The 22,947-nt window shown below is 43.2% G+C and overlaps 1 protein-coding gene and 1 long non-coding RNA gene across 7 annotated transcripts in view; one reads left to right on the top strand and one right to left on the bottom strand.

Moving 5' to 3' along the window:
• The window catches only part of RAP1GAP (RAP1 GTPase activating protein), a 225,880-nt gene that overhangs the window by 117,552 nt on the left and 85,381 nt on the right, over positions 1 to 22,947 (bottom strand). For all 6 annotated transcript variants that reach the window (XR_003852767.1, XM_029577941.1, XM_029577938.1 and 3 more), the window contains exon 2: positions 1,636 to 1,729. The gene's annotated coding sequence lies outside the window, so the exon portion shown is untranslated. The remainder of the gene's footprint in view (positions 1 to 1,635; positions 1,730 to 22,947) is intronic.
• Positions 844 to 14,160, top strand: LOC115076455. Its single transcript, XR_003852768.1, has 4 exons — positions 844 to 942; positions 3,480 to 3,596; positions 4,804 to 4,931; positions 11,920 to 14,160. It is a non-coding gene; the product is annotated as an uncharacterized LOC115076455 (long non-coding RNA).

Here is a 22,947-nt window from a genome sequence, read left to right as displayed (position 1 = left end):
CGGTCCTTAGGCGTCGATGACATTGATGCTGAAGTGGAGGGTTTGGACTTTCCCAAACCAAAAAACTTCTCCATCTTGTTCAACCTGGCCAGACAGCCTTTTGGGGTCATTTGAGCGCACAATTCACAGCCCCGAACATTGTGTGATGCCCCCAAGCAGAGGATGCACACTTCGTGTGGATCCGTCAGGGACACAGTCCAAGGGCACTGGGGGCACCGACGGAAGCTCGAGGCCACCATGAGGCTCACTGGGGACCGCAAAAGGCACAATGACTGGCGGTTACGGGAGAAGGGAACCAGAAAGAGACCCAGTGCAGGAAAAGAGAGCGAAAATACTAACTTAAGAAGTTTTGAGAGAAAAAGAGCACAAGCTCCACCTCCGCGAGATGATAGCTCTGTGGAAAAGAAAGGACCGACGAGAGACCCCACGTGGATAGTGGCATGCTGGGCATGCCAATGCTTCCCGTGCCAGCCTCCATCGGATGAGGTCACCCACATGTGAGGACCACCATCCTGCTTGTCCTAGGAAAAAGAAGTGCGTTTTGTACTGTGAGCTTTGATGCACTCAGACAGGAAGGAGAGCAGTATAAACACTGGGGGGTTTAAGCAAAAGAGACACTTGGTACCGTTTGTATTATTTATGATGGGTTTTTCTTTTTACATGGACTCTTGTTATTGTGCCACTACTTTTGTTTGATCCCACAGAGGCTTTGATACTGAGTCTACGATTTCAGAGGAAAAGCCGACCCCATCTCGCTGTGATGCTGTTTGGTATGTGATTACTATAAAAGATTTTTTCCATATCCTTTTATTGCTTTTTTTTTTTTACATTGTTTTACTTACTGCCTTTATTTTATCCCCTGTGTTTAATCTCACAGAGATTCTGACTCTCTACTGCAGGCTCTGTCCCCCCATAGTGCTATCTGAAGTGCTGTGATATATGGTATGTGATATATTTTTTAATATCAATTTTTTATATATATATTTTTTTTTATTGGTGTTTTTGTATTTTTATATCATTCACAATTCATTGAAAACAGTTTTATGGTTTAGGGACATGTGCTCCCCTCTGAGGCGTCTTTCTGCTGCCATCCATCTTCGCTAATATGCTTAGCTCTTATTCTCTGGGTATGTACTCTGTTTAACGACTCATTAAGCCCTCTGATCTATGGATCCTGTCTGACGTTTTTGTTTTTTTTTAATATATCCTCTTCTGTGTTTTTATAAGTAAACCGGATGACTGGATTTCTCATGGTACCGATGGTGCATTTATCTCCGTTTTTGTATTTTCATTAAAGATATACTCTCTATATGAGTGTTACCCTGATGCAGGCATCATTGCTGGACCATGGCCATGTCAGGATGAGTGTTTTATTAATAACTTGTATTATAATTTTGTTACACTGCATATAAAAAGATATCCCACACCCTACTGGTAAAGCAATCAGTACCGGAGGGTGGATTACTTGAAATAACCTTGCCCAAGAGTTGTTTTTTTTTAAGCACCCATCTCTGGACTTTCATCTGGTTCTTTGACTTGGCATTGTCCCCATCATGTCACCAGCCCTCGACTCTTCCCTGCGTCTGTCTCTCTGTACACGCAGATGTCAAACCCCCAAGCCAAGCACGGTCTTACCTTAGGGTAGGGGGGAGCGGTATGAGGTGGGGCCCAGCCCAGGCGGGGTACTTCTAGGATGTTGGAGAAGTGCTGGATCTGCCCATTGTTCTTCCTGAAACACAGGAAAAGGGGGGGGGAATAAAAGCAGGTTTGACAGATGTGCAGAGGTCACAAAGAGGGGGATCCGACAAAGGAGCTGCAGTCCGACTCTAGGCCATTGTTCCAGGCGTGGACATCTTTATAACTTGTCACTTAACTACTGCAAAAGCCTCCGATGGGTTGCCTTTTACTTTCATGCAAAAAAAAAAAAAAAATCCAGGGTGCATACAAACAGGGAGTTCCACTATAGCACAGACCAATTAAATGAAATGATACGGGAAATCCAATCATACACCACGGCGGCATGTGAGAAGCCTGAACAATTTTATACTGAGCAGTGCTAACCAGGCTCGAGCTGTTATCCCCAGGCATGCATGAACGTGGAGCTGCGACTTCCCTGAGAAAAGCAGGACTCATCGCCGTACATGCAATGACGGTAACTTTTTAACAGCTGCTTGGGCGTGTATGTAAATGCGTATGGCGACTCGCGCGAATGGACGTGGCCATTTTATAACATACGCGTGTATATGTGCACCTCAAAATCGGCTGACATGCATGAACAATTTCATATGCGCATGCAAATGCCACCTCTACTTCGCAAGCGGGGGGGATTTTGCTAAGCACGAGTGCCGACACAAATACCTGTTTCCCCCGGTAAAGGATAGGACTTCCTAACCCCTCTAGCTAGATAGCCTCCCTTTTACCCTATTAGCCCTGATCCTTCACACCCTGCTGACTAGCCCTGATTTTTTTATTTTAAAACTTACACGCCATCCATAGCAGAAGTAAAGTTATGTGCTAGGGGCCGACAGCGTGCGCTTCTGCCCATAAATACTTCAGCTTACCGACCCGGAATGCCCATGCCCCGCCTAGACTCCCCCCCCCCCCCCCGCCCCTTTTTAAAATTTCCCCAGTTTGTTTGTGCACAGGGAGGGCGCCTCAAAATCTGCGTGATGCACGCTGGCCTGAGATACTCGCGTATCTCCCAGCTGTGGCGCGCACAGGGCTTTTAAAATCCGGCTGGGTAAAACCAGGACCGGGTCAACCTTGTCAGGTGGGGATGGGGGAACGGGGGGGGGGGGGGGGATTGAGCTAGCTGGGAGTTCTCGTTAGCCTATGCTAATTTTTCAGAAAAGGAAAAAAAAAAAAAAGTACCCGTGTCCGCTGTGTCTGAACATTGATTTACCCATAGGGGGCTAAAAGTACAGGTGGGTGCATACCTGGAGCCTCCTCCTCCAGCTGTATCCAAGTGCCCTCTAAGAGCCTTAGAAGATTGCTTTTATATCCAAAACCCCAACTCTTCCAGATCCTGGCCTTCTCACTTTAGACATGTTTATTGTAATACTGACATGACTGCTACAGAATTTGTCTTAACTGCACTGTAAGCGCCATACAGTCGGATAGCCTCTTCTGTCTATACAGCGCTGCATATAGAAATGTTAAGTCGTAGTTAGCAGCAGCATTAGCACACCCACGTACATTTTCTGAAACTTTACTCAGTTTTTTCCCCCCAAATCAGAGTTACTTCCCTCCCTCACCGAGAATGCTCTTTACTATAGTTAACAGCAAGCAAGAAAATCCACAGACAAAGTCAGCCATTCTATCTGCTCAGCCCTTTTTGACCCAAGTAGAAGCCTCTGAAAATGTAGCCGTGTATACAGATGTTTAGGTCAATGCGCTCTCGATGTGGTGGTTTACTGTCTTGCATAGCCTGAGCAGAGGACAAGCACAGAGTTACGTCTCAAGAAGGCCGTTCTTTGCAGCGTGCAGGATCACAGCCTATGCACAGGGCAGGTCGCCTTCAGGCTGAATGAAGGATCACAGCAAGAGCAGAGAACAGTTCTCCTTTAAAAGGACAACAGAGCTCGATTCTGGAAGAGGTAATAGATCTAACCACAATTAACTTGTATTGCAGAAACTTAAGAGTGGACCTAGTTTTTTTTTTTATTATTTGGTTGCTGATCTCCACCAGCAGCTGCCAGAATTAATATTTGCACAGGGAAAACAAACAATCAGCAAGAACTGGAATGACTATATCCGTAAAAGAGAAAAAGGAGTATGACATGAGCTGTATGTGCCGCCTAGGACAAAGGAAGGAAAGGAGACTGGCACTGCTCTTACAGTGGCACCTAGTGGCAAGACAAAGAACTGCAATGGAAGTAGCTCCTGGGGAACTACTTCCTGCTCTCTCTGCCACAGTAGGTCCAAGTGCTCCATGTCCTATTTTCTGTGCACAGTGGCCCTAGCAGAAATATGGTAGTGTGCACAGGTAGCCTAACTGGGTCTACTATAGCCAACATGTGGCATGGATTCTTGAAGGTGGTTTCAAGGCAAGATCCTAGCACTGAAGGGTGTATAGTGTATCACTAAGGACAAGTCACTTTGTCTTCCTGTAACTCAGTCACTGACTCAGTCTGACTTTGGGGTTTATGTACTAAGCTACATCAGCCAGAACCCACTTAAAATGCACGTCAGCCAATATGGATCTACTTAAGCTGCTAATGCAACGTTAGGGCCCTGAATGCAGCTGCTGTAAAAATTACGCGATTGTAATACAGTTTTGAATGTGGCTTCCTATCTTAAATATGCAAACATTATGGTAAAGAGCTCATTACTCATTACCATAGCATTTGCTAAAGAGTTCAGTTTATCTCACCAGTGCAGCAGAGGTAAATGTAACTATGCCTCTCAAGGTGGAGGGTGCGCTGACTGGGTCGGTGAGCTAGCAGGTAACTCCCCATGACCTAACGCCACCACGTTTTCATGCACGTAAAAGGGCGCATGCTGCTTGGCAGCAATTTCAAGACCATATTTTTACATGGGTAAACATGGGTACCCCCACATATTTTTTTTCTATATTGCCCCCATAAGGGGGCCGTTTGCAAACTGCCTGCATTAGTACAAAGTCTGCATGCACCTTCACTTTGAAAATTGCCTAAGGAAAAAAGGAGCCTCAGATTTGCATCTATTTTTTTTCTGCGGATAATTTTTTCTGGCCCAAAAACCTATGGACATAGTTTGAAAAATCCAAAGCTCTGTGAGTAGTTTTGTCCCCCAATCTAACTCCACTCCTCCTTGTCAATGCAGGTAAAAAACAAAACAAAACAATGTGCCTTATGGAACTACATGCCTGCTTTAACCCAGCCGATTCGCGCAAGTAAATTGTTGTTTACCTGCAGAACGCCCTCTGACAACTGCTCCCAAATGACTAACTGGTAAGAATTCACTTTCTGTTTAATCATTTCAGTAGTTAATATTTTACATCCCTACTGCTTATCCCAGGCATCTTTGAATTGTTAGTTTGGCCATGAGCCATCTAATCGTGGCATCTAATGAATAAAAAGAATTTTCAGAAGCAACAGCAAGCACAAGATACAATCCAAAACTCAGAAAATATCATCCAAAAACTGGTATACATGATTGATTGTGTCTCACTTAGAATCACCTTAGGCACTATAATGCATGTATACACCATATACACAGCCATAGAACAAGAAGAGATACAAAACAGCATAGAGCCCAGGATCACAGCCTGTTTATGACATAGTAACTGAACAAAAAAACCACATCACAGTTCACTAAGAACACAAGAACATGCCATACTGAGTCAGACCAAGGGTCCAAGCCCAGCATTCTGTTTCCAACAGTGGCCAATCCAGGCCATAAGAACCTGGCAAGAACCCAAAAACTAAGTCTATTCCACACTACTGTTGCCAGTAATAGCAGTGGCTATTTTCTAAGTCAACTCAATTAATAGCAGGTAATGGACTTCTCCTCCAAGAACTTATCCACTGTTGCCTTTTTCCAGAGTCTATGCCTATCAACTTCTAACACCCTACCCACCTCAACCTCCCCCCTCAGTCCAGCCAGACTACTCATTCTCCCTATTTATCTTTCCACTTATATATTTACTCGTTCAATCCACCCTGCTCTTATGTACCTCATCCATACACCATTCTCACTTGCCACAGTGTCAACCAAAACCTTCTGGAATATTTCTCCTACCTCATGGTATACCCATCCATATCATCTCCACATTGAAACACGTTATACTATTTGTGGAGCTGATGCCTCTTAACTTACGAAGAAGGAGAGGTGGCATATCAAACACCCTAATGAGTAACATAGCCCATCAATATAATTTCTTCTTTTCCTCTAGGGATAACAACCCATAAAAATGTGTCCAAGCCACAATACACTCTTCTGTGGTTTTTCTTTTAAGGTATAGGAAAATAGATGCTCTCAAACAGCTTCAACCCAATAATTTTTGATCGCCACAATGTTATGGTCGGGGTGATGCATCAATCCACATATTTAAAACACTGCAGGCAGCCCTAAGATCACAAGATCACACACTTAACACAAATAAGAGATTTCATGTTTTGCATGGCGGGCCCCAAGTTATGGAACTCTCTCCCAGAGTCACTATGTCTGATAACAGAAAGAAAGAGTTTCAAACGGGAATTGAAAACATGGCTCTTTAGAAAAGTTTATAATCTAACAAAGTCTCAATCAGATCGTTGGACAATATTAGTGAATTGATCAAAAAGAATTGAACAATGTAAAGTGTGAGTATGGCATATAGGATAATGAAATGAAATAGCACCTTAACTCATACTTGATGCTGTTGTGTTGACCCAGAATAGGTATTTATAAATTGTAAGAAACTAGATAATGATTGAATTTGACCTAGTCTATGTATTAGCTGTTTGTATTGACCCATAATATGAATGCTGACCTAGAATGGGAATTTTGACCAGAAACCAAAATGATGACTTTGTAAAACATTGTGATCTTATATTGGAACAGTATATAAAATATATAAATAAAGAGCCATCCTGGCTCCCCAGGAAACCTACATGACTTCCGAGGGTTGGGTTGAGCCGTTAAGTGTCACAGTTTCAGACTGGAAGACAGAGCTGTTTTTAAAGAGACAACGGGTGGGCAGAGAAAGAGCAGCGTGTTCAAAATACAATGTTTAGCACTAACCATACTGCTACGGATTTCAGTAGTGCTAACGGACAGTGCAACATTTCATGTCAGCTGCTACATAAGCGGCACATCAGTAATTGCCTCCCATTCTGAACACAATCTCTCATGTAATATAGCTGAATCCTCATCTTTTAAAGTCAGATCTGTGTCTCATAACATCATTAAGCAGTGAAAGATGGCCCCTAGCTCAAACAATGACAACAGAGACTGTAGTCATTCCCGGCAACACTATGGGCCACAAATACACATGGAAAGGCTTAATTTTCAGCAACTCTTCTCCCCCCACCCCCACCCCCCCCAATGCCTCCCTTAGTAGCTTGCAGGCAGGTCTGCAAGCCCATTTTCAAAAGGAGAACGCCCTGTGGAGTTTCCCTTTCCAAATCCTACAGGATTTTTTTTCCTTGCATACTTTGCAGGGTAAACATTGGGGCGGGCAAGATTTCAAAATGAAATCCCTGTGGATATTTCTGTTGGTCTGCCCTAACCCTGCCCCCAGTTTTGCCTCTTTTCCCTGTGGGATAAAAATACACGCGCTGCAGACAGTGCACAAACGTCTTTCCCAGGGGGGAATGCAAGTTTCAAAAGGGTTTTCTCCTGTCGCTTCTTAGCGAGACGTCTGAAAACAATGCAATTACAAAACGCAATAGCTAAGCTAAAAGACTCACAAAGGAATATAATAACTCAATCTGCAGAAATTCAACAAGGTTTCACTGATTTTTATACCACACACTGTATAGCGCTAATGATTCTATCCCCTTATCCGAAATAGATCAGTATTTAAACTCAGTACAAATACCAACACTCAGTATTGAACAGCAACAATTGTTAGATAGTCCCATTTCCTCCACCGAAGTACCTCAAGCGATAAAAAAGCTAAAAAGTGGAAAGGCACCAGGTCTTGACGACTAACAAGCAAATACTACAAAAAATGTTCCCACATTTTGGTTACCCCACTGACTGAGATTATTTAACTCCTTACGAGAAGGTGGTCAGTTAGGACCCCACTTGAATACAGCAGGAATCCCGGTTATCGCCAAACCAGGGAAGGACCATACACTGTGCAGATCCTACCGCCCAATTTCCCTAATTAATCTAGATCTCAAAATCATGGTGAGAATATTAGCCGAACGACTTAACAATCTTCTACCTGTATTAGTACACCATGACCAGGCCGGTCAGCTTCCAACAACGTAAGCCGGATCACAGATCTTATATGGTAGGTACGCAAAGAAGCCATACAGAGTACTGTTGTTGGTTGATGCTGAGAAGGCGTTCGACATGGTGCACTGGCCCTTTCTATTTAGGATACTTGCTAAGATGGGATTTCTAAGCTATTTCTTGACTTGGCTGCAACAATTATATGAGACCCCAAAAGCGCAAGTCAAAGTAAATTGAGGATATGGGGAAAGCTTTTCAATCGAGCGAGGTACTCATCAGGGGTGTCCCCTCTCACCCCTTTTGTTTGCACTGTTTCTTGAACCTTTCACTTCAAAAATCAGGGATGCGGATGGGATATATGGGGTCCAGTTGAGCACTCTTAAGTACAAAATGTCGCTTTTCGCTGATGATATCCTGTTCACTCTGACTAAACCCCAACAATCCTTAAACGCAGTAATGAAAGAACTACAAACATTTAGTGCTGTTTCTGGGTTCAAGGTAAATTTTGTATATATAACTTTTTACCCCATATCCGCAGTAGGTAAAATGTCCCCTTGTAAAGCCTCTATTGCTTCCCTTCTACACTGCATATATAAGTTATTCTCTGTATATATGTTTTTTACCCCTTACCCGCAGTATATATAGTTCCAATATATATATTTCTGTTAATACCTCTATCACTTCCTTATATGCTTTATTATATTATTCATGCATTTACCGTATAATCCGTTGTCTCCCCCCTCCAAGTTCCTCCTCCCTGTATTTCACCGTTTTGTTACTTGTAAACCGATATGATGCATCTACAAATATCGGTATATAAAAACTGTTAAATAAATAATGTTCCAGAGCCTATAATCAACCCATTGCGGACTGCCTTACCATTCTGCTGGACTTTAAAACCTATGAAATATCTTGGAATATATCTGGGCCCAGACATGACCCAGTTTTTCACTTTAAACTATGACCCATTGTTAAAGCTATAGATAACGATTTAATGAGATGGCATAGGGAACCTCTCTCATGGCTAGGGCGCATAGCCATAGTTAAGATGAATACTTAACCAAGACTACTATATCTGTTTTTAACACTTCCGATTTATCTCTTGCCTGCCCTATTGCGGAAATTGCAAAGGAAAATCTTTGATTTCATTTGGAAAAAAAGACCACCGAGGGTGGCGAACTCAGTCCTCTACCGTTCTAAAGCGAGCGGTGGCATGGGAGTGCCAAATCTTGGATGGTACATTGCGGCCTCTCAGTTAAAGGCCCTCTTGAGTCTCCATAATATTACCCAGCCAAGCCCCTGGCAACTGATTGAACATATTGTTGGGGAAATGCCAATATCCACAATACCATGGCAACCACGACATACGTGGAGAGATATACCAAGCATTCCAATATCCCTCCAGACGACCTTGAAAGTCTGGACAAGGTGGCAGGCACAATTAGCTGGGGACTCACAATATCATTACCTTTCCCACCTATTCCATAATACTTCATTTCCTATTGGAATACCCAGGAATGCCTTTATCACATGGAAAACATTGGGACTGTTCCAGATGGGACACTTTTTACAACAAGGGAAAGTTGTGTCCTTAGAATCTTTATTGACGTCACATAATCACACCCCCTAAATTTTCTGGAGTATGCTCGAATTTCACATTTCCTTCGCACTCTGCAATCCTCACACCACCTTTCCAGTGGCAAATCTATGTTTGAGTCTTACTGTATGCAAGCAAAAGGGGTGAAAGATGCAGTTTCAAAAATGTATAAACTGCTTCAAGGTCAGCCGATTAGTAAACCTGCATTCATGATGACCTGGGAATTGGAGCTTGATCTGCCCTTAGGCTCTGATGATTGGGAAGAGATCTTCCTTAGGGCTCGTAAATGTTCAATATCTTCCAATTTACAGGAACATTGTTTGAAGATATTGTATCAGTGGCACTATACCCCTGATCGTTTGCACAGGATGTATCCAGATATCTCTAACAGTTGTTGGAGGAATTTGTGGCCACGTAGGTAATTATTTTCATATTTTGTGGCAGTGTCCGATAGTTATACCTTACTGGAGGAATATTGCAGACTGGATTGCCCAATTATTCGCAGTCAGGGGCACTAATGAGCCCCACATTGTTCTGTTAGGGAAAACCATTGAGGGGCTGACAGCCCCCCAGCAACACCTATGTCAACAGATACATATAGCCGCCCGTATTGAGTTAGCCTGCTATTGGAAATGCCCTGACCTTCCCTAGATACAGACTATTGTTAAAAGCCTGTGTTCCATACTGAATCTGGAACATATCCCAGCCTTGCGCTATAACAGACTGAAAGCATACCAGAATGTATGGGGACCGTTCACATGCTGGTGTAGTACTAATGGTCATTGTTAGAGCGATAATTAATGTTGAGACCTATCGCACTCTTAGGTGATAGTTGCGTCCTGATGGTGAATGGATTAGAGTCAACTTGCAATCCATGCATCCCGATGCTGGTACCTTATGAAGTATAGAGTAACTTTATTTTCCTGCTTACTATGGACAATATGTGTATGGTTATGTCTGGATAATGTAAACAATTGATGTACCATGCTACGAATTGTAAATGAATATAAGAAACCACCAATGACAAATGTTTATTATAACAGAGTTGTTGACTTTGTGCGTTATCTTGCCAATAAAAGCTTTAAATATTTAAAAAAAAAAAAAAAAAAAGAGGTTTTCTCCATGGGTAAACACCCATTAACCCCTAGAAATCCCTTTGAAAATTCCCAAGTGACCTGAGCACTTATCCATTACACAGAACTGCGGTGGTGAATCCTGTGGGCTGGGTAGGACTGCTACAGCCTTTCCACAGGTTTTTAGAATGGCAAAAATCTTCAGGAATGAATGCCAAAACTGCTGAGGTTGAGATGTTTTGCATGCAGGCTCATATTTTTGCAGACAATACAAGCAACTGCTTATGGTATCACATTTTTAAGGCGTCTGCTATTGGCGCTGGTCCCAAACATGCCAGCTGGCAGCCAGGTGGTGCCACACCCCCAACGGAAGCACCGTAGGGCCAGTGAGCAGGCTCGCATGTCCTGCATCAGCCCTGCCCCTTGTAGCCTGTATGAAAGGGGGGTGGGGGGCTGTGAGCTGTAGCAGAGCCCGAGTGTGCAACAGCTCACAGGTCCCATGCATCTCAACTTTCTACTGCTGCCCGAGATCATATGGGAGGATCTGGGAAAAGGCTACTGGATTGGGGGGCGGGGGGGGGACCTGTGGTTCTATTTGCATGGTTCTTATATGCTAAAAATGCTGGAATATACAGCAAAATACTACAACATTGGTATTCACTTTCAACCCTCACTAGATGAAAACATGAACATACATAAGATAGAGTTGCATACAATTGAGCCAGTGTGCATGTAAATCTCTTATGAATATTCATTAGGGATATCCTGAAAACCTGACCCGTTTGTGGGCCTTGAGGACTACAAGTGAATATCACGGTGTTAAAAAGATTTGAAAAATGTGTGACCTGATGACTCTAGATTAGCGGTGGGCAATTCCAGCCCTCAAGGGCCGCAAACCGCTTGGGTTTTCAGAATATCCCTAATGAATATACAATGCAAAAAAAAAACAAAAACACTGACTTTGAGCCCAATTTTCAAAGGATTTTACTTGGGTAAACAAGTTTACCTGCATAAAAAGTCCTTTTGAAAAGCCACCACTAGTGAGAGTAAAGGGGGGTGGGAGGTTAGGTCAGAGCATCGATTTCGTTTTGAAAGTACCTACATTCTAGCATGTACTTTGCTCCTGCTGCAGTGCAAATACAAAAGTCCCTGGATGCACTGGCATGTTTTCAAAAAAGGGAAACTCCCTGGGGGTTTCCCTTTTGAAAAATGAGTTTGCAGATTCCTGCAAGCTGCGTGGAGACTGTGAAAATTGCCCCCTTAATGTCTTTTTTCACCAACTGAATATTAAAGCATAAATTCAAAATGCTTTTTAAAAGATCCAAATGAAAAAAAAGGGATCTTTAATGCTTTGGGGGTTGGTTTTTTTTTTCCTCTCTACAGCTGATTTTAACGTGTTAAAGTTTCTGAAAGCAACTCCTGCTCGGCTACTTCTACCATCAGAAATAGAAGCAAATCAAGGCATTGTTCAGATCTTCATCCACGTCCCATGCAGGTGCCATAGTGATACATAAAAAGCACGAATGCAGAACAGACAGCTGAAGAGTGAAGCCTAGAAGGAGGGTTTTAAAAACAAGGTACGTGACTAAGAAAAAAAAATTCCTCTCTTCATGCCATCAATACTATAAAAATAGAAGTGCAATTAGGACAAAAGAGAAAAGCTGCTCAAGACAAGCAGCAGCAGTAAAGCCAAAAATGTTACTCTCTCAGACTGCTGGCAGTGCCAGTGTTTTAGGAAATTATCACATAATGGCCTCATCTGTGCACCGTGGACATCATCCTCGGGTTGTCATGTAGCCTCATTATCCCCAATTAATTCAACTGTTTTCATTTGCTGGAAGAGAGTCTTTCGGAGGGTGGGGGCAGGAGGTGTCCGCTTCTCCAGTGCCGGTTCTTGCACCACTGCGGCGGCACCTCCCGAGCATTCATTGCGGTAGGAGGCCCGCTTCAGACACAGGCAACACAGGGCACCTGCCCAGGGTGCCAGATTCTGAAGGCGCCCACGCGCTAGGGACCGTTCCTGCTGCGCTCCTAGTGCTGGTGGCCAAAGCCGCCCTCCTCCCCCGATCCTCTACCTGCGGGTGCCATGATCTGACATCTGGCCCGGCACTGTTGGCGGCCAGCGAGGATTAGGAACAGCTGAGGAGGAGGCGGATTGCCAAAGACTCCAGGGACTCCCTTATTACAAGAACGTTTCCCTACATGCGTGCATCTCATTGTTTTGTACAGATCTAAGTGTCCTTGGGGATGGAGAGAGAGGCTGCGTGTTGTGAGAGTTAGTATAGGCGGAGGAAGAAACTAAGGTGTCTGAGGTTAAGGAGACAGGGAGCTCAGTAAGCAGCTGTGTTTACGGTTGAAGTCTTTTAACACAGTAAATGACTGCAGAAAATAATACACTATATCGACCCATCCAAGCTGCCCAACTGTGATTTGGGTGGATGAGCACAAACTCCCATAAGCAGCCCAACACCAACCGCCCGCTCCTCCGTGCCTTTTGCCTGAACTCTCGACTCCTTTCCTAACTACTGTCCTCCACATCAGTCCCAAGCACACCCAGGATCGCTTAGAGGAAAAGGGACAATTTTGGCAATATTATACAGAAAGAAAATGACCTTCCAGCCTCCAGTGGCCAGCAGCAGCTCCTCTTCTGCCCAGGCCTGGCCACAACCACTGACCGCAGCTGCCACCTGGACCTAGATCCTCTCCTGCTCGGCAGCTGATGACTGCTGTTCTTCCAGAAGAATCAAGGGGCTTGAAGAGACTTCAGGTGGTCACTTAGGGCATTCCCATGCACCTCCCAGGTGGATTCACTGTACCTGAGAACCTCAGCACCAGTTTCTTAAGCAGAACTCAATGGTGTATGTGAGGCTGTTACACCATTGAGTTCTGGTTAAGAAACTGATGCTAAGGTTCTAAGGTCGTTTTTCCTCCTTTTTAAACATCCTTAAAGTTATTATTACTTGAAATTTCTACAATTGTGAAGGTTCTTTATTTTTGGAATTGTCGTTGGAATCTTCATCACTACCTGTATTACCTTGAAGTTTCACTGTCCCTGAACCATCCCGGACTGATGCTTCTGACCTCCACCACCTCCCCACATAACTTACTCCAGTGCTGGACTGCCCTTTCCAGAAAAAAAATCTTTGTAATATCCAACTTAAATCTGCGCTGTTGCGTTGAAGTCCTTAACTGGAGAAGAGGCAAGTGAGAAGGAATATGAGAGAAGTTTATAAAATCATGAATGGGATAGGGAATACTTAATTATCCTATCAAATACTTCTAAGACCAGGGAACACTATGAAACCAACAGGTAGCAGATTTAAAACAAATCCGAGAAAGTATTTTTTCTTTCAACGCACAATCAAGCTGTGGAATTCGCTGCCGGAGCACGTGGTCAAGGCATCTAGCATAGCAGGGTTTTAAAGAAATCTGGACAAGTTCCTGGAGGAAAAGTCCATAAAGCATTATTAGCCAGGTAGGCTTGGGAAAAGCCATCCCTTCTCTCTAGGAATGAAAGATACTTTTGGGAATTTGCTACTGGCCACTTCGGAAACAGGATGCTGGGCTCGATAAATGTTTAAATAAAATGATGTTGCTTCAATCTTTTATCATATGACCTTGTTTTTCATTTCCAGCCTGAGTGACCAAACAGTTTTGTTTCGTACCAGATAAAAAGTAACTGAATTCCTGTGAACTCCTGCTCACTTCACACAAAAGTTGCATATGAGACAGAGAAAACCACTTCACAAATGCCTGGCAGTACATGACATGCCAATCTAGGGCAACGGTGTGAATTATTGCTTCATTGTACCAAGTGAACCTAGTGAAAGAAACACAATGAAAAAGGGGAGGATCCAAGATTAAATCTGAATATTACAAACACAGCTTAAAAACCATGGAAATACCCAAGCAGCTTTGTTTCCACAAAACAATAAGACAGAGTCATCAGAATCTTTACAACTCAATTTCAATCAACAAACATGGAGGTCAATATTCAGTCACTGTCCAGATAGCAAAGTTAGCCAGATAAACATATCCGGCTAACTCTGGAGGGATATTCAGTGGTGCAGCCGTGCTACTGAACATAGCCAGCTATCTTAAAGACTTAGCCAGCTAACTTTAGGACAGCTCTTTGGCCCGACAGGTTATCCAGCTAACTCTGAATATCGGGCTAACAAGACCTCCCCAAAACGCCCCTAAGTTATCTGGCTAAGTGCTCAAATATTCATTTAGCCGGAAAATTTCTGAATATGCAACTCATGAGCATATTTTGATAAGTTTTGTACTCTTTTTAGATGTCCATGCCGATGATTGAGTCTTTACCATTTAATTCCAGAATTCACAAGCAAACTCCTGATGACCGCCCCCCCCCCCCCTCATCTCAAGGTAAGAAGATGGTTTGCAGGGTTTTTAGATGGTGTATAAACAGTGGTAGGTTTGTAACATTAGGGTTCAAAACCCAACGGGAAAAGAAATGGCAAACTACCCTGACAGACCCCAACAAAAGATGCAGCAAGTTGATGTCAATAGCAACCGTTTTCATCTCTCCCTCTCTCCCCATACCTTTCTTAAATAGTAACATCGTAATAATGGCAGCAAAAGGCCCAATTGGCCCACTCAATCTGCCTAGTTGATATTCTTCCACTTGAAACAGATAAGCAAGCTAAAATTCCCATATGTAACCCAACACCCCCTGCCATTTCTTTTTCCACTGGATTTGGAACCCTGGTGTTACAAACTTACTACTGTTTACACACCAGCAGACTTCTTACAATGAGATGGGGGGGTCATCAGGGGGAGTTTCCTTGTGAATTTTGCAATTCAGTCAGTGCCAAGCAAAATGGTAGAAGCCATTCTTAAAACCAAGATCACCAGCCATGTAGACAGAAGAGGCAACATGGTTTTAGCAAGGTTAATCTTGCCTTACCAATCTTTTAGAATTCTTTTGAAGGAGTAAATAAACATGCAGATCAAGATGAGTTGGTTGATAAGAGTGTATTTAGATTTTCAAAAGTCATTTGAGAGACCACTCTGGAAATTACAAAAATGTCCTGAGAAGTAATGGGACTGGAGGCAGTGTTCCTTTGCAGCTTGGTAACTGATATAAAAGGCCGGAAACAGAGGGTAGGACTAAATGGTCAGTTTTCCAAATGGAGAGGTCATTGGTGGAGGGATTGGTACTGGGACCTGTGCTTTTAACATTCATAAATGATCTGGGACAGAAAATAATAAGTGATGTGAACTAATTTGCAGGTAACACAAAATTGTTCAAATGTGTTAAAACAGCAGCGGATAGTAAAGAACTGCAGAAAGACCTTGTGAGAGCAGGAGAGTGGACAACTGAATGGTACATGAAACCCAATGTGGAAAAGTGCTGCACAAAAGGGAAAAACTACCCCAACTACAGGTCCACATTAAGAGTCACCAGGAAAAGGTCCTTTGAGTCCTAATGGACAATACATTGAAATCCTCAGCTCAGTGTGCAGCGGTGGTCAAAAAAGCAAACAGAATGTTAGGACTAATCTGAAAAGAAATGAACAAAACAGAGGACTTCATATCACCTGTATAAATCGAATCATGCTGTGACTGCGGTTCTGTGCAGTTCTGGTCAACCCCATCTCAAAATGACGACATAGCAGAAGTAGAAAAGGTGCAGAGGAGGGCCACAAAAATGATAAAGGGGCTGGAACATCTCTCCCATGATGAGAGGCCATGCAGGCCGGGGCTATTCAGCTTGGAAGAGAGACGGCTGAGAGGGGACATAACAGACCTTTATAAAATCATGACTGAGGTGGAATGGGTAAATAAAGGATAGCTATTTACCTTTTCAAATAATGCTAAAACGAGGGGACACTCCAGGAAATTAATAAGGAGCAGTGCGCCGAGTCAAAAAGTACTTTAGCCAGGTAAACTTAAGAAACCTACTGCTATCATTGGGAGTGAGTAATAGGACTTAGATCTATTTTATGGGATCTGTCAGATATCTGCAATATGAATTTGCCACTGTTGCAGAGAGGATGCTGGGTTCTCTGGACCTTGGAGTGACCCAGCATGGCAATTTTTATGTGGGAAAGCAAGCAGTGGGTCAGACTGCTGTTTAAATGTCATCGTGGATTTCACACACACCCCCCCCCCCCCCCCAAATAATAAATACATAATGCTATTAGGCCATTTTATGTGCACTGCGTTTTGCTGGGTGCTTGTGTACAGCTAAGAGGGAACAAGAACAGATACGTTCTTGGAGGAGAAGTCCATTAACGGCTATTAATCAAGTTTACTTAGGGAATAGCCACTGCTATTAATTGCATCAGTAGCATGGGTTCTTCTTAGTGTTTGGGTAATTGCCAGGTTCTTGTGGCCTGGTTTTGGCCTCTGTTGGAAACAGGATGCTGGGCTTGATGGACCCTTGGTCTGTCCCAGCATGGCTATTTCTTATGTTCTTATGTAACAGTGCACACACACACACCCACCCACCCACCAGCAACCCTCATCCTCAAAAGCCTGAAAAGTCTAATGTCCCTCCAAGGACTTTGTTCCACGCCATATTTGGTTGCGCTATAATCCCGCTGTTCAAAAGTTATAAGGGCACATATAGACACGCTACACTGGCAATCGCAACATATGCAGACACAGTATGATCAGATCAAGCCTCTCCATGGTAGCAAATTAAGGTTAAAAAGAGACAAAATGATCATCTGTTCTACTAAAATATTACTTGCACCAAAACAGCTGTGGCTGAAAGTATCAAGTGGCTGATCTTTATTATATATATTTATGCTTAACTACAAAAACAAATGAAATTAAATGTTTATTTAATGTTTTCCACTGATTTAAAGCAAATGGTATGCTGAAATAACTAACGTTTAAACCTTTTTATTATTAAAATGTACAAAACACAACTTCAGTCTCAATGCAATCTTACTGGGCAGTGCTTGGATTCTGCAGCCCGCCCAGTTCAAGCCAGTAAAATCTGTCAACAGTTACAGCCAACATGAACAACCCCTCCCACCCTTCCCCCCTGTGTCACATGCGCCTTACCACCACTAAGCCCTCAGCTTGCCCATCACATGAAGGTAATGTCATTCAGAATTAGACTACGACCTCTCTGAGGCAGCACCTGAATGTACTTGTCCCATATTTTCATAAAACTCACTCTTCCGCTTTGAAGCACCCACTATTTCTACATATTTTTCCATAACACAAAACTGGTGGGTAGAATTGCGCAATTTTTATAGTTGGCAGGGCAGGTGTTAACTAGTTTTGCAAAATGACTTTTTTTTTTTTTAGCTAAAAGCAGAGGGATGGATATTTGAAAGCCATTTAGACAGATAACTCACAAGTTATCCGTCTAAATCGGTTATAAGGCATATTGACCCTCTTATCTGGCTAAATTAGAGCCGGATGTGTTACCCAGCTAGATATAAAAGGGGCGTTTTGGAGGCATTCCAGGGAGAGGTCCAGTTCTCCGACTAACTTAGCCGAGTATCGGGTATATCCTGCTAAGTTAGCTGCATAACTTTAGACCTGCTCGGAAGCAGGCCTCGTGTGGCTGGATAACTTTAGACCTAGCTGGATATATTCAAAAGAATAAGAACATAAGAACATGCCATACTGATTCAGACCAAGGGTCCATCAAGCCCAGCATCCTGTTTCCAACAGTGGCCAATCCAGGCCATAAGAACCTGGCAAGTACCCAGAAACTAAGTCTATTCCATGTTACCGTTGCTAGTAATACAGCTGGTTAAAGTTACATTCCAGTTAAAAAAACAAAAACACCACCACAACCTCACATAAGACCTGAAAACCTGGCTGTTTACCAGAGCCTACTCAGATTCACTCAACCAGCACACCAAGTACACACGCAACCCAACAACAAGAAAAATGCTACATCCCTAGATCTACCAAAGAACGCTTAACCCAACCGATCTCATATAGTACGTATTACTTCATCAGAAAGACACTTTGAATTGTCAAACCCCCTGCTGTTACAGATCCAAATGTATAATCTCACCCAACCTATACACCTTCCCCTCTCTCTCACTTATTAACCCAAGCTTATATGTAACAGTATGTATGTAATATCTTTGCTGTACATAAGATCTTTACTGTATATAATGACCCTTACAATTAATAACTATTATATGTAATGAGCTTACACTACATGATAAGATGCTGTGATGATGTTTATGCAACCTGCTCCCTGATGCTATAAACCGTTCTGATGGCGAAACCGAATGATGGTATACAAAACACGATAAATAAATAAATAATGGCCTGTCCCCCGCCTCTCTCCCACCCAAAATGCAAAGGTCCTATGGGACCAAACTTGCCACCCCCTCTCCAAAATGGCCCATTTCATGTTTAAAATAAAAGTTATTGGGTCCTGGAATTCCCCCTCCCCCCCTCCCTCACCCACTTTCCCTTTTATTTTTTTTCCAGCAGATCCCTCCCCCCCAACACACACCCCAACCCGTTCCCTTCTACGCCCCCCCCCCCCCCATCTTTATTTGTAGTTGGTCTCCCGGATCGTGGTAGCCGGGACCGGCGCTTCTGCCAGGCTACTACGATGGAGATTCAGTTGCTCCCCTTAAGAGACACCTGGGGGTAACCTGCACGGCAGATACCACCAGAAGAAGCTGCTGGGCAGACGGGAAGGACCATTTGGTCCTTTTCTGCCCTCATTCCTCTCTGTCTGCTCTCTTCAGCTCTACTCATCTCTTCAGCCACCTCATCTGGACAACCCACTTACAACACACCTGTAGGGAAAGCCTCCCGCGTGGATGCACTAATTCTTTAGTTCATGCATTACTGGTATCTAAACTCATAAACATTGGTCACTGTTCAGCTCATCATTTATTTTTAGTTATCTCCACATGAATCCACGTTATTTGACAGCCCACCTGTTTGATTGTTCCACTTGTGGATGCATTAATTCTTTAGCCCATGCATTACTCATAACCAGGCACATAAACATTGGTCCCTGATACCTGTATATCCCAAATTAACACATCATTTATTCTTAGTTATTCTCTACATGTTTCACGTATCATAATGAGTTACTGTTGTCTTTACATATATATTTTATACTATTCTATTTATTATTTATTTTATTTCAAGTTAGTTATTCACACCATTATCTATTTTATTACATGTTATTTACTATATAGATTCTCGTCATTTGATGAGTCACTGTTGTTTATTTAATATTTATTCTCATGTTCTGAAACTCCGTTTATTGTAACGCCTCACCGCGATTGTTTTGTTTTATGTAAACCGACCTGATTTGATATTTGTATCGAGAACGTCGGTATATAAAAATGCTAAATAAATAAATACTCGCCTACACGTTGAACCTTGTTCTGGTTCAGTTACGAGTCGTCAGACCCAGAAGTCCCAGCTGATTTGAAAGGTAACAAAATAAGTCCCCTTTATCCCCTGCCCACCTTGTCTGTAAGCCTGAGGACACCAACAGCTTTAATACTCTGGTCAATTTTAAAGGCCATTTCCCCAGGTAAAACAGCGCTTGCCCTATTTGCAGGTCACGGCCTGCGCGTAGGGGCTGCATCTGTACTGTCACCCACAGTGTGATGAGGCATTCTTGTGGGCAGCGTTGGCATGGGGTTTGGAATTAAACACACACTTTTGTATTTTTGAAGCGTGTGCATATGTATTCCTGGGAAAAAGCTATGAGCATGCATTGGCAGGTGTAAACGCATGAGAGTAGTTTTGGGAGGTGGGGGAAAGGATAATTGTCAAAAGAGAACGTCTTTGAAAAACTGATGTAAATTTGCAGGTAAAAAAAATATTCACAGACCTTACAACAATGTGGGCATTTTCAAAAATCACCCCCTTCCAGGAAAAATAAGGGGTCACAAGGAAATGGCCTGGCTGCTCTGGGATGATTCCCCCCTCCCAGTGACAGCTTGCAGGCCACAATCTCAGAGTCTAAGCAAAAAGATTCTGGTGTTTCCATATGTTTTGCATGGCCGAGTTCTCTTCCTAGCAGGTGCAGTACATTGCCGGAGCTTCAGGTCTGCTTTGCATTCTGTTTGTGAGTCGTGGTTCCTGGTTGGAGATCACCAAGGAGCAATAAGAACATATGAAATGCTATACTGGGTCTATCAACCACAGTATCCTGTCTCCGACAGTGGACAATCCAGGTCACGGGTACCTTAAATAGGTCCAATCTTTCTTGCTCATAACCAGAATAAGCAGTGGCTTCCCTAAATCTGCATGGCTAATAGTGATTTATGGACGTTTCCTTCAGGAACTTGTCTAAACTCTTTTTAAACCCAAATCCTCTTGCAACAAATTCCAGTTTAATTATGCACTGTAAAAAAACAAACAAAAAAAACCCCACACCCCTCAAATTTGTTTTAAATGTGCTACCCATCATCTTCATAGAAGAGAAGGCGAGAGTGAAGGGGAGGGAAGATGCACCATCCCATCTGCACCCCTCTTTTTAAAATCATAGATCTACCCACATGCATCATGTACTAAATGCAGTTGTATTTCTTTTCTGCGCAGACTGAAAAACAGGACAATCATGTATCTTAAGCAGGACAAAAAACAAATTAAAAAATACATATATTTATATAGCCTGGGAGGTCACTCTCATGAGAAAAGTGATGTGAGAGTTGGCTGTCTATTCCAGTCATTATTACTCAAGGACTCCTCTTCTGCCTGTAGAGCATGGCTAGCCGGAGGCTTGTGGTCCAGGGGCCCCTCCATAGGCTATCCCCAGCTATCCTTCCACCCTGCTCTTGTCCCAATCTTAGAGGCACTCCCACTCTTTGGTCACTTGCTTGAACTGAAACTACTATAGATCGCAAATTCAGCCGTCTAATTGCTCCAGGCTATCTCAGGAACAATTTCTGTTGATGAATATTTGGATACAGCTTTAATTAACCATCTCCCTGGAGTCTGTTAGCTTGCTTAGATTTGCTGCAAGCCATTAAGCAAGTTCGACTTCTCTCCTCCCAGTGGAGAATACAGGATTTGTTTATGGAGAGAATGGTTCCAACAGCGTTATACAAAAACGAGTTTGGATATTGAAAGATTATATGAAAGGCAAAAGGGCTTCCTGGCCCCACCCTCTAAACCAGGCAATCCACCCCACGTTCCCATATGAACCACTAATTACAAGTCTAACACTTAAATTATTATAATTGAAATTCTCAGCAGTTCACCTTGTGGTTATCAGACGACGCCATGTCATTCAGAACAAGCCGAGCCAGTCCTGGTTTTTTCCCCCCAGTGCATCTAAAGAGTTAAAGTCACGTTTGTTTGTTGTTTTTAAAGACATCAGAACTACATCTCCCAGCATGCAGTGCAACAAAACCAGACCTGAACCAGCGAGTCTTGAATGACAGAATCATGCAGTAATGGCAACTCCTTTACCCCCTCTGAGAGCAGCCATGTTCAAAACAGAGTAACACAGATTTCCACGTATATCTCAGTATCCAACTGGCCAATGCTGTAAAGGAGGCATTACTGTGATATCAGAATGATACCCACTCTTTAGATCCAAGGTGTGAGGTCATTTGTGACAGTTACCAACAAGGCTGCTTTGCGAAAACTCCTGGGAGAGCATCTTTAAGATTCTCAACAAGCAGCAGAGAACCTGACATTTTACACTAAAAGCCAGAGACTTTCCACACTGTGCCCAATACACCGTGGGTACAGTTTATTTGCAAGCTTTTTGTTTGGAGCTCAGCACGTCCCCCGCACAGGGCAGCTAGCTCCACCCACTCCTGGAGCATTCATCGCCTCCGTGACCCCCTGTCAGTCCCCGTGGCTTCAGGATGCTGCCAGAGTCGCCGCTCCTCATGAAAATATGTATTGCAAGGCGCATTAAGGCAAGCTAGAAGTCTAATTGTGAAATTTTAGCTTGCCTTTCCGGATACTCCCGCCAGCTCACAGAATCCCTTCCTATCAGGTGAAGTTTCAAAGGCGTTGTGCGCATAAATGTGACATACTGTCCTAGTTATTTACCTGCGTAATTCAACGGCATGTATTGTAGCAATTTTCAAAAGCCCACTGACACGGGTCAAGAGTATTTACACGGGTAAATGCTTTCGAGATCCAGGCCTTAAGTGCATTCTTGAGGCAATAGGTCACCAGGAGTGATGTGCGAGCCATAATTATGACTGGACCGCTTGCCTGAGAAGTAGTCAAGTCTTTAAAAAAAAAATAAAAAATTTAAATAACAGCTCTCACATTTTCGTTACATCGGGCCTATGGATCTGGTTTGGAATTTGTTGATGAAATGCCTATGGCAAGTTTCTTTGAGGACAGCAGATGGTTCACAGACAGACTTTCACCTGTCCCACTTCCCCTTGCCCCCTTCTCGGGGGGAGATGGCCAGACTGTTAGGATCCCTTGCTGGCTGAAAGCTGCAAGGAAGCATCT

This window comes from Rhinatrema bivittatum, chromosome 15, assembly GCF_901001135.1.
Source record: "Rhinatrema bivittatum chromosome 15, aRhiBiv1.1, whole genome shotgun sequence".
Taxonomy (NCBI): domain Eukaryota; kingdom Metazoa; phylum Chordata; class Amphibia; order Gymnophiona; family Rhinatrematidae; genus Rhinatrema; species Rhinatrema bivittatum.
This window is presented reverse-complemented; position numbering and strand designations above follow the sequence as displayed.